Source organism: Bombyx mandarina, chromosome 22, assembly GCF_030267445.1.
Source record: "Bombyx mandarina strain Sakado chromosome 22, ASM3026744v2".
In the NCBI taxonomy this organism is placed as follows: Eukaryota; Metazoa; Arthropoda; class Insecta; order Lepidoptera; family Bombycidae; genus Bombyx; species Bombyx mandarina.
The window spans coordinates 10,286,247-10,300,102 of record NC_143228.1 but is presented as its reverse complement, the minus strand read 5'-3'; the positions used below and the strand labels follow the sequence as shown (position 1 = coordinate 10,300,102).

Here is a 13,856-nt window from a genome sequence, read left to right as displayed (position 1 = left end):
ACACAAACAGAACAATCATGTTAAGTAACATTTAATTTCTTAACACATTGATACGTTTCTGCGGCTTTAACATAGTCCTTAGTCTCTTAGGAAGCTCGTGTCTCGAACGCAAAGGGTTTCATCTACTGTGTAAAGCTTAATCAAAAGCGGTAAATGGATTGGTCGGTCAATTAAGGCCATAGATAACCAAAACAGTTAATTTTGTGTTTTGTAATTTGGATCAATGAATACTTTATCCATATAGTGACGTTTCAAGCAAAGGCAGAATTTGTTTTGGGCATAATGTTATCTTACGAAAAGTGTGCGTTTTCTTCAAGATTAGAATAGCTGTTTTTTTTTTCTTGTATTTATATATTATATTTTATTACTATATATAATATCCTCACGTTTCAATATGGGTTGTGGTTGTTGTAGTGTCTATGGGTGCACACAGTTGTCGACTCGTAAACATATTTAATACAAATACATTATTATTCAGAACAAAGAGCTTAGAAAAAAATTTAATATAATTAAAAGATCTGAACGCCGACATCAAAGTAATAGACAATTAAAGATCTGGTAACGAGACGCCAGATACAATCGACGCAATGCGAGAGTATAATTTTAATATCATATTATAATTACTGATAATTAAGAATTTACAGAGGCTACAAAAACCTTTGATAGATTTAATTCAGTTAATTTAATAGAAAAATATATTATGGGATTTTTTTATCACTTCATTATGGAAATACAGGTCATGTACACATGACAGGAATTTGAAATGAGAAGGGTAAAATTTACAAGACCTGTAAGTGGTAAATTTCATTTATAACTATCGAATTAAACATCTATTGTATTGATATTTATTTTTACTTTCGACAAACAAATAAGATCAATAGAGTCACCAGATAAGTGGTTACGACGGCCATGGTCATTAGAATAGGAATCCTTCCACCCATATTTCAATCTATATACCTAGTCAGGTCATAAATTCTGTCACATGTTTAATGTAAAATAATTGAAACAAGTTTATTCATTATGTAACCATTCATATACCAAAATGAACTTAACAAAACATAGATTCTTATGACACTAAAGTTTATTCAAAATGACCTCCGTGATTTTGAATACAGGCCTTCAATCTGCGCGGCCAGTCGTCTATCGCAGCACGAACGAGGTCCATGTCAATATCGGCGGCTGCCTTAATCAAGGATGTCTTGAGTGACTCCAAATTGGGATGAGGCTTTGAGCACGCCTTTTCCTCCAAGTGTTGCCCTATCTTGTAATCTAACGGATTCAAATCTGGACTGGAGGAGGGCCAGTCTTCGTGCCGGATGAAGTCGATTTCACGCGCCGCCAGCCAGTCTTGTGTGCTCTTCGCTCTATGAGCTGGCGCCAAATCTTGTTGGAATACCCAGTGCCTGTTATTGAACATGGTATGAGAAACAGGTTCCACAAGGTTCGTCAGGACTGTATTTTGATACACAACTGCATTCGTTTTTACACCTTTCTCACAAAAATGTACCTCTGTTAAGCCCCAATAAGAAACTCCCAATCATACCATGAGCGAGGATGGAAAATGACCTCGTTGGACACGCGGAATACGGTTGCTCGCTTCTTTACTAATGTGTGCGTACACCTTATCATTTTGTTTGTTGTAGCTCTCTTCTACGGTAAAAAAATTTTCATCCGTAAAAAGAATTTCCCAATATTTTTTCCCGCGTACCGCTTCAACAAAGCGCGGCATCTCTTCAGTCTCAGGTCCATTAGACGAGCATTCAAACGATGTCCTGTTTTTCTTCGATATGCCCGAAGCCCTAAGTCTTCATTTAACACCCTTTTCACCGTAGTTCTGCTTAACCCCATCTGAAGGGCCAACAGTATCTGCTTACGTTCGGGTTTTCTTTGAATTCGCGCCTTCACAGCTTTTATCACTGTTGGAGTCCTAACAGACCGAGGCCTAAATTCGTTTGAAGTCGTCGTGGCCTAAAGGATAAGACGTCCGATGCATTCGTATGTAGCGATGCACCGGTGTTCGAATCCCGCAGGTGGGTACCAATTTTTCTAATGAAATACGTACTCGACAAATGTTCACGATTGACTTCCATGGTGAAGGAATAACATCGTGCAATAAAAATCAAACCCGCAAAATTATAATTTGCGTAATCACTGGTGGTAGGACCTCTTGGGAGTCCGCACGGGTAGGTACCACCACCCCGCCTATTTCCGCCGTTATCTCGAGGTGGGTGGTGCATTTACGTTGTAGATGTCTATGGGCTCCAGTAACCACTTAACACCAAGGGGGCTGTGAACTCGTCCATCCATCTAAGCAATAAAAAAAAAAAAAAAAAAAAGAGGGCGACCACTTCTTGACCTGTCATCTACACTAGAGTCTTCATTGTATCGTTTGATGGTACGATAAACGAATCTTTTGGTTATATTCAAATTTTTCAGTATGTTACAAATTTGAATTGGCGCGTAACCGCAACGATGCAACGCAATAACTGCAACACGGTCTTCTTTAAGCGTCCACTCCATATTTAAAAATGAGTAAAATTCTAAAAGTATACATTTTTATTTTCATGAACAATTCGAAATTCGAATTCAATAAACTTTTTTTGTGGCCAGCATTCTAAAAGAAAAGTTTTTACTGTTTGACAATACTTATGACCTGACTAGGTATTAATACGTGAAGCAAAAACTTTGTATCCCTTTCTACGAAAATTGCGCGGACGGAGGAGTATGAAATTTTCCACACTTATAGAGAATACAGAGAAGAAGTGCACAATGCTAATATTTTTTTTAAATAATGCAAAAAAATACATTAAATCAATAAAGAAAACATTACACACACTACATACCGTGTACTTCACGCACACACGCATGCATACTATTTATTGTCAAACTTTTGTTCTTGACGTCTGTTGTCAAATTGAGAATAGATTAAATATTGTTTGTCTTTGTTAATATTTTTTATAGTGTAGTCTTGGCGAAATTTGTGATTATAGAAGTATAAAATACAATAATAATAGCGTACAAGCTTACAATTCCAATTAATCATAGTCGAATTTCGACTACTGCGGGACCTCTAGTATAGGATGGAAATTTCAATTTTATTGAATAGCTAGCTTTCCGCTCGCAGATTTTCCTGCGTTAACTATACGTTTATTTCGTGTGGTTGGGCGTTCTGTGTTCAGCAGCGGGATCAAAGGTCTGTTTTGTGTTTCCAAATCGAATTCGTCAAAATCGGTTCAGTTGTTTGGGCGTGAAAACATAACAAACAGCCAGAGCTACTTTCGTATTAATATTATTATTTACTATGTAACTTCTTACTTAAAAGTAAATTAAATGAAAAAAATATATGGTGAAGTTTGGTTTTATTGAAAGTCAATTATAATTTATTATCTATCTGTGAGAGGTACACGAAAAACCGCTTAGTAATTTTGAAGATGTGAATGAAAAAACTAAAATAGAGATAAAAGACAATTAAGAAAAATCGCTCATCGATCTCTTTTTATTCCCCTTTGTATTTTTATAACTTTTCTTAAACATACAGACAAATTGAATTCTATTATTATATTATGAATGTTGATATGTATTGATATGGGTAGAACTATCATACCTTGGAAAGGAAATCTCGACTGCTTCGGGCAGAAATATACAGGATCTCGGCACATATCCGATGGAGCTCATAATTTCCCATCACAAGTTAAATAATAAGCTATATTATGAAGAATTAATTGTTATCTAACATAGAATTGGTAAAAGAGCCTCTTTGTATTTAAATTTCATAAACGAAATATAAAGCACATCTGTATTTTTATTCCATATATTGTGATTTACGTAACAGTCAATCCCGTGTTTTCGGAGATTTTAAAAGAAACAATCATATAGTATCACTTTATTAATTTGAATTTCTATATACATTTATTATTTTAGGCATGTTCAAATACGTTCTACTAAGAAAATACAAAAGACATTTCCACGAAACGATCGAAATTCATATCATATTACAATAGAATAATGTAAGTTAATTTTATTATTATTCTGCCTATACAGGTAAGTACATTTATTTTATACTTTGCGATTTTGTTTCGAATAATTTGAGTGTCAATAAAGAACACCGTAAACAGTTTTACAATTTAGTAAAAACTTCTTGTTCAAATCAAAATATATCATATTACCGAACACCTTTGTCAGTGCACGATCAATAACCGCGTCACCTGGGTGCATTCATAACTTTAACATTTCATTGATTTAATTAAAATTTTAACAATAAACATCTTTAAATAACAAACTCACAATGCACCCTATATTTTGGTTCTTCGAGCCGGATACATACTTCTAGAAGACTAGAAGTTGTCATGGCCTAAATGATAAATGGTAACGTGTGCTGCTCGTATTATAGTTAGTTAATCATAAGAGTAAGTATTGCGGACAAAGAGCATTCTCCGCTTTAAGATAATAGTTAATTGGCATAGACAGACAAGCGAGAACCCGGTGTAAAGCGGTAGATTAAATTTGTCGGCCGCTATGTGAGGCACTAAGCCCTGTCGGAAATAAAATAGCGGGTGCATGCTTTTTAAAGGCTAGGGGCTATCTCATTTCAGAATGAACAGGTCTTGCGTAGCCGAGGAAATAACACTGTATTAATTTCATTCCTTAGAATACAACATCACTGGTTGTAGGGCATCTTGGCAGCTCGCAGTACCACTCTGTTTCTGCTTTATTGCCGTATAGGCAGACGAGCATAAGGCCCACCTGATGGTGAGTGGTTACCGTCGCTCATGGATATCAGCAACGCCAGGGGCAGAGCCAAGCCGCTGCCTACCAATGTCGCAGTATTAATGTATTTCGGTTTTAAGGGTGAGGCAGTCGGTTTATTATAACACTGAAGCTAACATCTCTTACAACTTACATATCAAAATGGGCTAGCGGTATATGTGCTGTTTGCGTCTATGGGCTCCACTAACTATTTTACACAAGGAGGCCCTTCGCTCGCCCTCCATCAAAGAAATAATTAAATATAGAAACGTTTGTTTGTGTAATTAGAAAAAATCTTGCACGTCGGCTAGGACCCTCCTGAATCTACATAACCAATGAATACCAAAATAAACGCAAAACATCTAATTCGCTGGAACCTATTAATAATAAATGTATTTTCTACGTATTATTAATGAATTGCTTTCTTTAACTTTATTGGGACTTATTTACTTAGTAAGTAATGTAAGCATTGTAAATGGTACACCTATATAAATTATTTTCATGAATCTATTTTGAATATTGAACAATATACTAAATTAATTAGAAATTGGTTTACGTAAGCGAATTCTGGCGTGCTTTAATCATGAAAAATATATAAATTTGTGCTAGGGCGTGTGCCTGAAGGGATTTTAGGTCCTGCGTACTATTTACATGTGATGTTGTTAGTATTTCAAAAATTCATGAACTCCCCACGATATAATAATATAATGTTTCCAGAAACTCTGTGTGAAATAATGGATATGCTAATATGCCGTGCGAGGAGGTGAAATAAGTTCAATGTTACAGTTGGCTAGTGATTGGCTTTTTGTTGGATTTATTAATCGACATTTTGAATTTTTTATCGACTTTCACATTTGTTCAGCAGTATGCGGTTTGCAGTCTAAAGTTTACTGGTGGTTTAATGGTGGTAGGACCTCTTGTGAGTCCGCGCGGGTAGGGACCACCACCCTGTCTATTTCTGCCGTGAAGCAGTAATGCGTTCCGGTTTGAAGGGTGGGGCAGCCATTGTAATTATACTGAGACCTTAGAACTTATATCTCAAGGTGGGTGGCGCATTTACATTGTAGATGTCTATGGGCTCCAGTAACCACTTAACACCAGGTGGGCTGTGAGCTCGTCCACACATCTAAGCAATAAAAAAAATTAGTTTTAGTATTTAAAAATACTACCACAATAATAAAAAAGAAAATCAAGATATGTAATGATAATGATGGATTCCATGACGATTTTGGCAACGGCGATCTGCTTTTGCTGGTTTGTTGTCGATACTAAGAAAACTGATATAATAAGTAATTTAATTAAATTTTTAAATTTAATTTAAGCAATTTATTATATGTATGAGGTGTCATTACGATTAGCCTATCCATCGATGACAAATTCAATTTAAATATAAGCAAATGCCTCTTTTGCTTTTTTATTTGAGTAGAAATTATCAGTCATCTTTTTTTTTTTTTTTGTAAGCATTCGATTGGAAGACCATAATAGATCGAATAAGCGTTTACGACCAATTAATCAAGTGTTGTGAGGTCGTAAACAGAAGTTCTATTTATTAACTGTGAAGTCCTTACTTGGGCTACAAATTGTAGCTGCTTGAGTTCTTATCTATTTGATTTATTACTCAAGCGACTCAAAGGTCAGATCCAAAACCTTTCAAAGCAATGTCCATGGAAATTGTGTTTGTTTTCCTATAACACAGCTCTATTATGTAATAACTAATATGATTTTGTTTAGTAAAAATTAAAATGACTGAGTAGATCGTTCGTTGTTCTATGTTGTAGGCAAGCAAGTTTTAAATAGTTATCTAACAATAAAGTCACAGAATATTTAACCCTGAAAGGATTTTCCGAAAATGACTCATCCATTGTTTAGCAGATAAAAGAACAATTTTTTTTTTAAAGTCTGGTTTGTACGTTCAAAATGAACACGAAAAGTAGCCTCTGGTGTTTTATTAAAACTTAATATATCTACTTTATACAAATTCGAAATTTTGAAGATTTCAGAAAAACGTATTTTATTTCAAAAAGTAAAATTAAGTTGAATTATAACTTTTTTTATATTTAATTTAAATTAAAATTGATTTCTAAGCTCACGTGATAAGTATTGATTCCATAACCTTTCCCCTGTGTGAACAAAACGCACGTAGATTTTATTGAGTTATATTTGTAAAACTTTATTCTACATTCTATTAACGGGTCTAAGTTCAGAAAATAAATAAAGTTTTCTAATATGCGAGCGTAAGAAATTGTGGTTTTTTTGAACAAAACCAATATGAAGAATAACTTATGAAATATCTGGAATCGTGTCGCGTGAGAGCTGGATATAAAATTTGTGATTATAACACCGATAGAATGAATACGTGAGGTAAGTGATTTTTGAATAAATTGGTACGAATATCGACTGCTAACAGATTGTTAGCAGTCGATATCATTATTATATTATATTATTGTTAGCGCTCAGTAGATAATAATCTAGCTATTCAAATTCAAAATAAAAACGGCCACCTATTTCGCATTATTTGAGCTGAAGATGTGGCATTTTAAAATCATGCTTATAAATACTATGATTTGAAATATGCTTGTCCCAAAAAAAAAAACAAATAAGTTATTTTCGTAAAAATATTGCTAATCAATTCGATCAGCGTATTCGGGAAAGATAATTATTACGCACTTTGTTTAGAGAGAAGACCGTCTCAGAATGTACACTAAATTTCCAAGCCACTTGTAATAAACGCAGTAGTGTCATTAATCTTGATAAGTAGATAGAACCAGGCTCATCTCAAGGCCTTTATAACCGATAAGAAGATCTATTTCAAAATACTCATACATTGATCCATTCACGTTTAGGTGATATCCTCTTGGGCAATTAAGTGTGATCATCTTCTTGTAGCATATAGGCAACTTTTTAGATTCATCATCAAGATAATTCATCATTAGGAGTTTTGTTGCTTTCATTGTGAGGGCTTATTATGTTTATGAATCCAATCTATCGGTAGTCTTCAGATCACAATGTTAAAGTCTTCGTATAGTTTCAACTCCATCATAATTCATAACCGTAAAATACAATCGCTAAACTTTGTGTTTTCTTTAAGTGCTGTTTTAATTCCTATCATTTTACGTTGTATTCATGTTCGCGTTGGTTATTTGTTCTGTCGAATATGTCATCGAAACACCTGTTCCCGCTACAAAAATAAATCATTGGAACACTTAAATTTTTGTTAACACTCCAAACCTACTGGCCGGTGTAATATAAATATTGTGTTTTTAATTAGTTGCCAATGTCGTTCGAGCGCTTTAGTTTGGTGCAAGGGTCGATTCAAGAGATGTCACTCGTAATGGTTGTTTACCTGAGGATGCGAGAGGTAGCGGAGGCGGAAGCGTGAGCGGCGGCGGGCGGCACGGGCCCGCACTGTAGGCGCGTGTAGCCGCGCGTGCCAACCGACTGTAACTGCCGTCAGCGGCGCGGCCGCTTTGCCCGGCCTGCGCTTATCGTCAGCGCCACCATTATTATGCACTTCGCACTGCGATAACGATTTACATTCTCAAACGCTCTTACATTCACTGATTTACATGAAAGTGCATTGAGTTTTCCGACTTTTCGAAATTTTAGCATTTTGTTAAGAGCTCAAAACTTAAAACTTAAATATCTTCTCAGTGATTAGTTACCAAAATATATATTTCAAATATATTGACTAAAGTGAAATATTAAATATGTACATCAGAAACTGAAAGTTATTATTGTTTATCTACAATTATTATTCTATCGTTATAGCGATGTTGTGATCCAAACAAAATTGTAAGTATGTTTATCTGTATATAAGTTTTTTTTTATTAATTTCTCGATATCTGACCTGACAAGTTTTTTTGACTAATCGATTTTTAATGATACGAGTATAAATTGGAATACCCAACCGTGTACCGATATCTAATAGAAATATTTTAGCGAATGAAAATTAAGTGTTACTAAACAAAAGGCCGCTATCCTTCTTTCAAAGGTTTCTTGAAGATTTCTTGTTCAGTAACGTCTAAAGGTAATTAATTATTAATGGTTTCTTTGCTTTGTGCAGCGAAAATTACTAAGCTTCTTGGGTTAGCAAATGGCTTCGGTTCGCTTTAAGGATTGTGTATTTTTTTGTCTAGTGTATAGTTTACACGAGGATCTCAATAATGGGCATAAATTAATTGAGTCGTATATTTATATTGTAGCCGTGTTCTGTTAAATCATCGAGCCTTTTCTATTGTGTTCTACTATTATTGAAGGTAATTTTTGTTCTCTTAAGCTATCGAATCTTTTTTATTGTATTCTTCACCATTATTAAAGGTAATTTTGTAATCATGGTAAATGTTTAAGTAATTGCGCGGGTTAATTGCTATTAAATAATTATTTGATTCTAAAGGCGGCAGAACGTGAATGTCGTAGTCTAATATTGGATGTAAGGACTACGCCTCAATGGAACTGAATTTTTATTTTTATTTTTTTTATTGCTTAGATGAATGGACGAGCTCACAGCCCACCTGGTGTTAAGTGGTTACTGGAGCCCATAGAAATCTACAACGTAAATGCGCCACCCACCTCGAGATATAAGTTCTAAGGTCTCAGTATAGTTGGCTACCCCACCCTTCGAACCGAAACGCATTACTGCTTCACGGCGGAAATAGGCGGGGTGGTGGTACCCACCCGTGCGGACTCACAAGAGGTCCTACCACCAGTGATTACGCAAATTACAATTACAATTATTGGTAATCCTTCGCTGCAGACTGGAACGAATGATCTTTTCGCGGCAGAAGTACCCGGGACGTAAAGCCAACCCGGATTCGTAGGATTCGTAGCACGTTTCCGCTGATCCTTGCTCATCCTGGATCCTGTTTCCTTGGTCAAAATTCAATCGTCGCCGACAGATAATCATAGCCCGCCCTGATAAATTAAAATAAATTACAATCAGGACTAGGAAATAAAGTGTGAATTCTTCTACCGTAAACGGATTTCGTTCTCACATTGAAATTTAGGATATTATTTAACATCTCTTGTTTTTAAAATGACACTCGATGTTATTCGTATGACATTTATTATTATTATTAAGGAATTACTAAACTTTAGCCTGGGTATACAAAGACGACTGCGTTGCTCATTTATATCTGTTATTTTATACAGATCGAATATTTTTACTAATATGAAACGTGTTATGAATACTGTTTCATATTTATATGGTATTCATATTCGGAATAATAATAAGGAATATGGAACTAGGTATTTCGTAATACAAACATTGATAACTTGACATGATACATTATATTTTTGAGAACTACATTCAGGATCGTATATTCAGGATCAAAATTGATATTTTAAATATAGGTAATTTGTATGAACTTCTAATTAAAATAGTGTATTTTTAAAAAAAAGTGTAAAATAAAATGCTTTTACGTTATAATCTGGCGTTAATTTTTTTAATTTTTTTATTGCTTGTTCTTTTAAAACTATGCTGTTTTTGTGCTGTCATAAACTATTTACTGATTTGATAAAGTCGACGAGCGAGCTGTATAAAGACTATCTATACGTGAAGCAAAAACTTTGCACCCCTTTTCACGAAAATTGCACGGACGGAGGAGTACGAAATTTCCGACACGTAGAGAGATAATAGAGAAGGAATGCAGAATGTTAATATTTTTTTAAATTATGCATAAAAATACATTACACACACTACCATGTATTTGACACACACGCATGCATACTATTTGTTTATTGTCAAACTTTTCTTATTGCTTATATTAAGTCTGTGGTCAAATTGAGAATAGATTAAATTTTGTTTGTCTTTATTAATATTTGTCTAAAGTGTACATAGTCTTGGCGAAATCTGTGATTATAGAAGTAATAGTCTTTGACAATAGAATCATAATAATGTACACATTTACAATTTCAATTAATTATAGTCGAATTTCGACTACCGTGGGACAACTAGTACCTATGTATAAAGTGATGTAAATTCATAGCTTTATGACCGTAAATCTTCGTACATTCTCAATCCGTTAGTAGTTCCGAGTCCCCTTTACTTGTAATTTCCGCAAAAACTGAAAATGTAGTGGAACATGCTTAATCTAGAATCATCGGCATGTTGCAGGGAGGGTTAAACAACGAGCCTGTTTTAGAACACCGGAGTAAAATATCAAAGGAACTGAAAATTTATTAGTTTCGTCATAAATTCCAAAAGTTTCTATGGATGGTTTAAAGAAGGTCAAAAGCAAAAATGGACAGAATTCATTGGTTTTTTTATTGCTTATATGGGTGTACGGGCTCAGGATTCACGTGGTGTTAAGTGGTTATCGAAGTCCACGGACATCAACAACGTAAATGCCGCCAACCACCTTGAGATATAAGTTCTAAGATCTCAATATAGTTACAACGGCTGCCCCACCCTTCAAACCGAAACGCATTACTGCTTCACAAGAGGCCCTACCACCAGTAATTACGCAAACTATAATTTTGCGGGTTTCACTTTTATTACACGATGTTATTCCTTCAACGTGGAAGTCAATCGTGAACATTTGTTGAGTACGTAATTCATTAGAAAAATTGGTACCCGTCTCGGATTCGAACACCGGTGCATCGCTTCAACACGAATGCACCGGACGTCTTATCCCTTAGGTCGCGACGATGTGTGTGTGTGTTTGGTGAAAACTTCATCAATTGGTCATAAGAATTATCGAAAACAACAGCAAACATAAGGTCCCCTTTTGGGTTTATCTCGAGTCCTTCGTGGGAGCACGAAATATGGAAAATACTTAAGTCAGTCGAGCTACACAAATCCGCAGACCCCGGTGGGGTATTTCCAATTTCAATATTCTATTCAACCACGCTAATAGTCTAAAATATGTAATTTTTTATTTTATTTCTGTGGGCGATATATCATCTACATCACCAATAAATTCGAATCTAGCTGAAGCTGTAAGCCTAAATCTTACAACTTTGACTACTTTGCAGTTCTGCAGTTAATCGGATCAACGCTGTCAGAAACTTCACTGTAAGATTTAATTCTCCACTTCTCGTTGATGCTGACATTAATAATATCATCCATAAAGCTTTGAACCGCTTCACTTCATCTAGCCTCACAAGCTGAATTGTAACGTTTATCCTAGTAGAATATAAGACATACAAGAAATATGTGGAAGGTATATTCAATTTAAGACGAAACTATTATATATTATTCGAATTATTTATTTTAACACTGTCAATGGTTCGGTTGACCGTGCAGAGGTGCTAAAAATGATTGGGGTGCTTACATCGATGTACACTACAAAGACGATTTCGAGTCTTTTGTATGTTACCGTAGTCCAGCGGCTGTCAAACATTTTTACTTAGTGATAAACTAGCATACTTTGTACAAAGTCGCAACTCCGTTATATAATTACATGATACATTTTTGATACTAAAAGCAAAGGTAAGTATTGTCATCTTCATCAGCATCATCATCATCTTAAGCCTTACCTTTTACCTGGTCCAGTATGTCTCTCCGGACTCCGCTATTCAGGGCTTTCTCCTTCCAGTTTTTGACACTAATTCCTTCCCAGTCCCACGCCATTTAACCTTCTGAGTTTGGGGCTACCGCCACTTCTGCGGCTTTCCAGTTTGCCGTATAGTAGTTGTTTCGGAATTATGGTCTCTGCCATTCTAACTCCACGTCGTGCCAATCTTAGGCGTCCAATTTTAATAGTTTTTATTATCTTGGATTCTTTGTTATTCTTATTCCATAAATTTACGTCAGCAAACTATAAAACGTAGTTATTCAGTTAACATCTGGTACATCATTGCATATATATCCCATGTGTACCTTAAAGACGGAATTCCTTGGGATCACCTTATATAAAATATCATAACAAGTGAACGTAGATTTATTTACAGTTGATACACATGTAAAGAAAGAAATAATAGAGCAATAAAACGTTTATAAAAGAGATTACGTAAAAAATATTCGAATAAAAATACTAAAAAAACTACATATAACTTAAAATTGGCCTAATTAATTATGATGTAGGTAAGAATTTTTAAGCGATTTTGTTTTCGATTTCAAGCTCTCCAGATTTAAATGTCAAGTTAGGTATATTTATTATTTGATAACTGCCTAAATTTAACAACAAATTGTAATCCGTGCCACCGAACAGTCCACGATATATGCAAGATATTTATAAAAATCGTATTCTGAAGAAAAAGCCACGTAATTTACTCCATTAATTGAAGTCACTGGACTACTTTATGTTTGAAGCGCCCGCGCGTGACATAAGTGGTGCTCTTCTTATCACTGCAGGATGAAATTTTATTTAGGAAACGTTAAATTTAAGCGCTTTAGGTGGGTAGGTGGAGAGCCGAGCTCGCACTGCCTTATGTTGGCAGTTTTAGGTTAGGTTATCTTTACTATCACAATACCACTGTGTCGCTCATTTCAGGTCAAACCACCAGGCGTTCGTCATTGAAGAACAAGACACTTAAAGAATAATCTGAAGAGTCGCTATTACAATACTATTGATACTTCTAACCAATGTCTTTAGCTGGGGATTGTATTGTAGTTGAACATAAAAGTATATCAAACTAGCTGACTCGGCAGACTTCGTAGTGCCTCAACCGATAAATAAAAGACCTAAACTATTGTATAAAATAAACTGAAAACAAACAAAAGGAATCCGTCCGACGGGGGACACATCAAAGAAAAAGCAATTGTTATTTTTATTTAATTCCGAGCTCTTTCATATTTATGTACCTTTTAAACCTTCGCTGGACTTCAACAGTAATTCCATAGTAATTCAATACGAAAATTAGCCAAATCGGTCCAGCCGTTCTCGAGTTTTAGCGAGACTAACGAACAGCAGTTCATTTAAAATAATTGTAATACTATTGTGTAATTGTAACAAAATAATTGTTTAATATTTACGAAAAAAAATATATATTTCATTTTAATTATCCATGTCATCAGTGAAACTTATATTTCTAAGAACATCTCAAGCTGTAGAAGACGAGGCCACGGATAAAAGTATTAGACGAAAGCTGAGCTTCAAGTTGCGTCAAAACAGTATTTAAGTACTTACGTTGTGAACGCAAACACAAACATTGAATTGACGTTGAAAATA

At 34.9% G+C, this 13,856-nt stretch overlaps 1 protein-coding gene across 5 annotated transcripts in view; it reads right to left on the bottom strand.

Moving 5' to 3' along the window:
- The window catches only part of dnc (phosphodiesterase dunce), a 438,509-nt gene that overhangs the window by 192,951 nt on the left and 231,702 nt on the right, over positions 1–13,856 (bottom strand). For 2 of the 5 annotated variants that reach the window (XM_089737122.1, XM_089737123.1), the window contains exon 1: positions 8,090–8,248. The exons of the other annotated variants lie outside the window; for them this stretch is intronic. The gene's annotated coding sequence lies outside the window, so the exon portion shown is untranslated. Of the gene's footprint in view, positions 1–8,089; positions 8,249–13,856 lie in introns of those variants that run through there. 5 annotated transcript variants of the gene reach the window in all.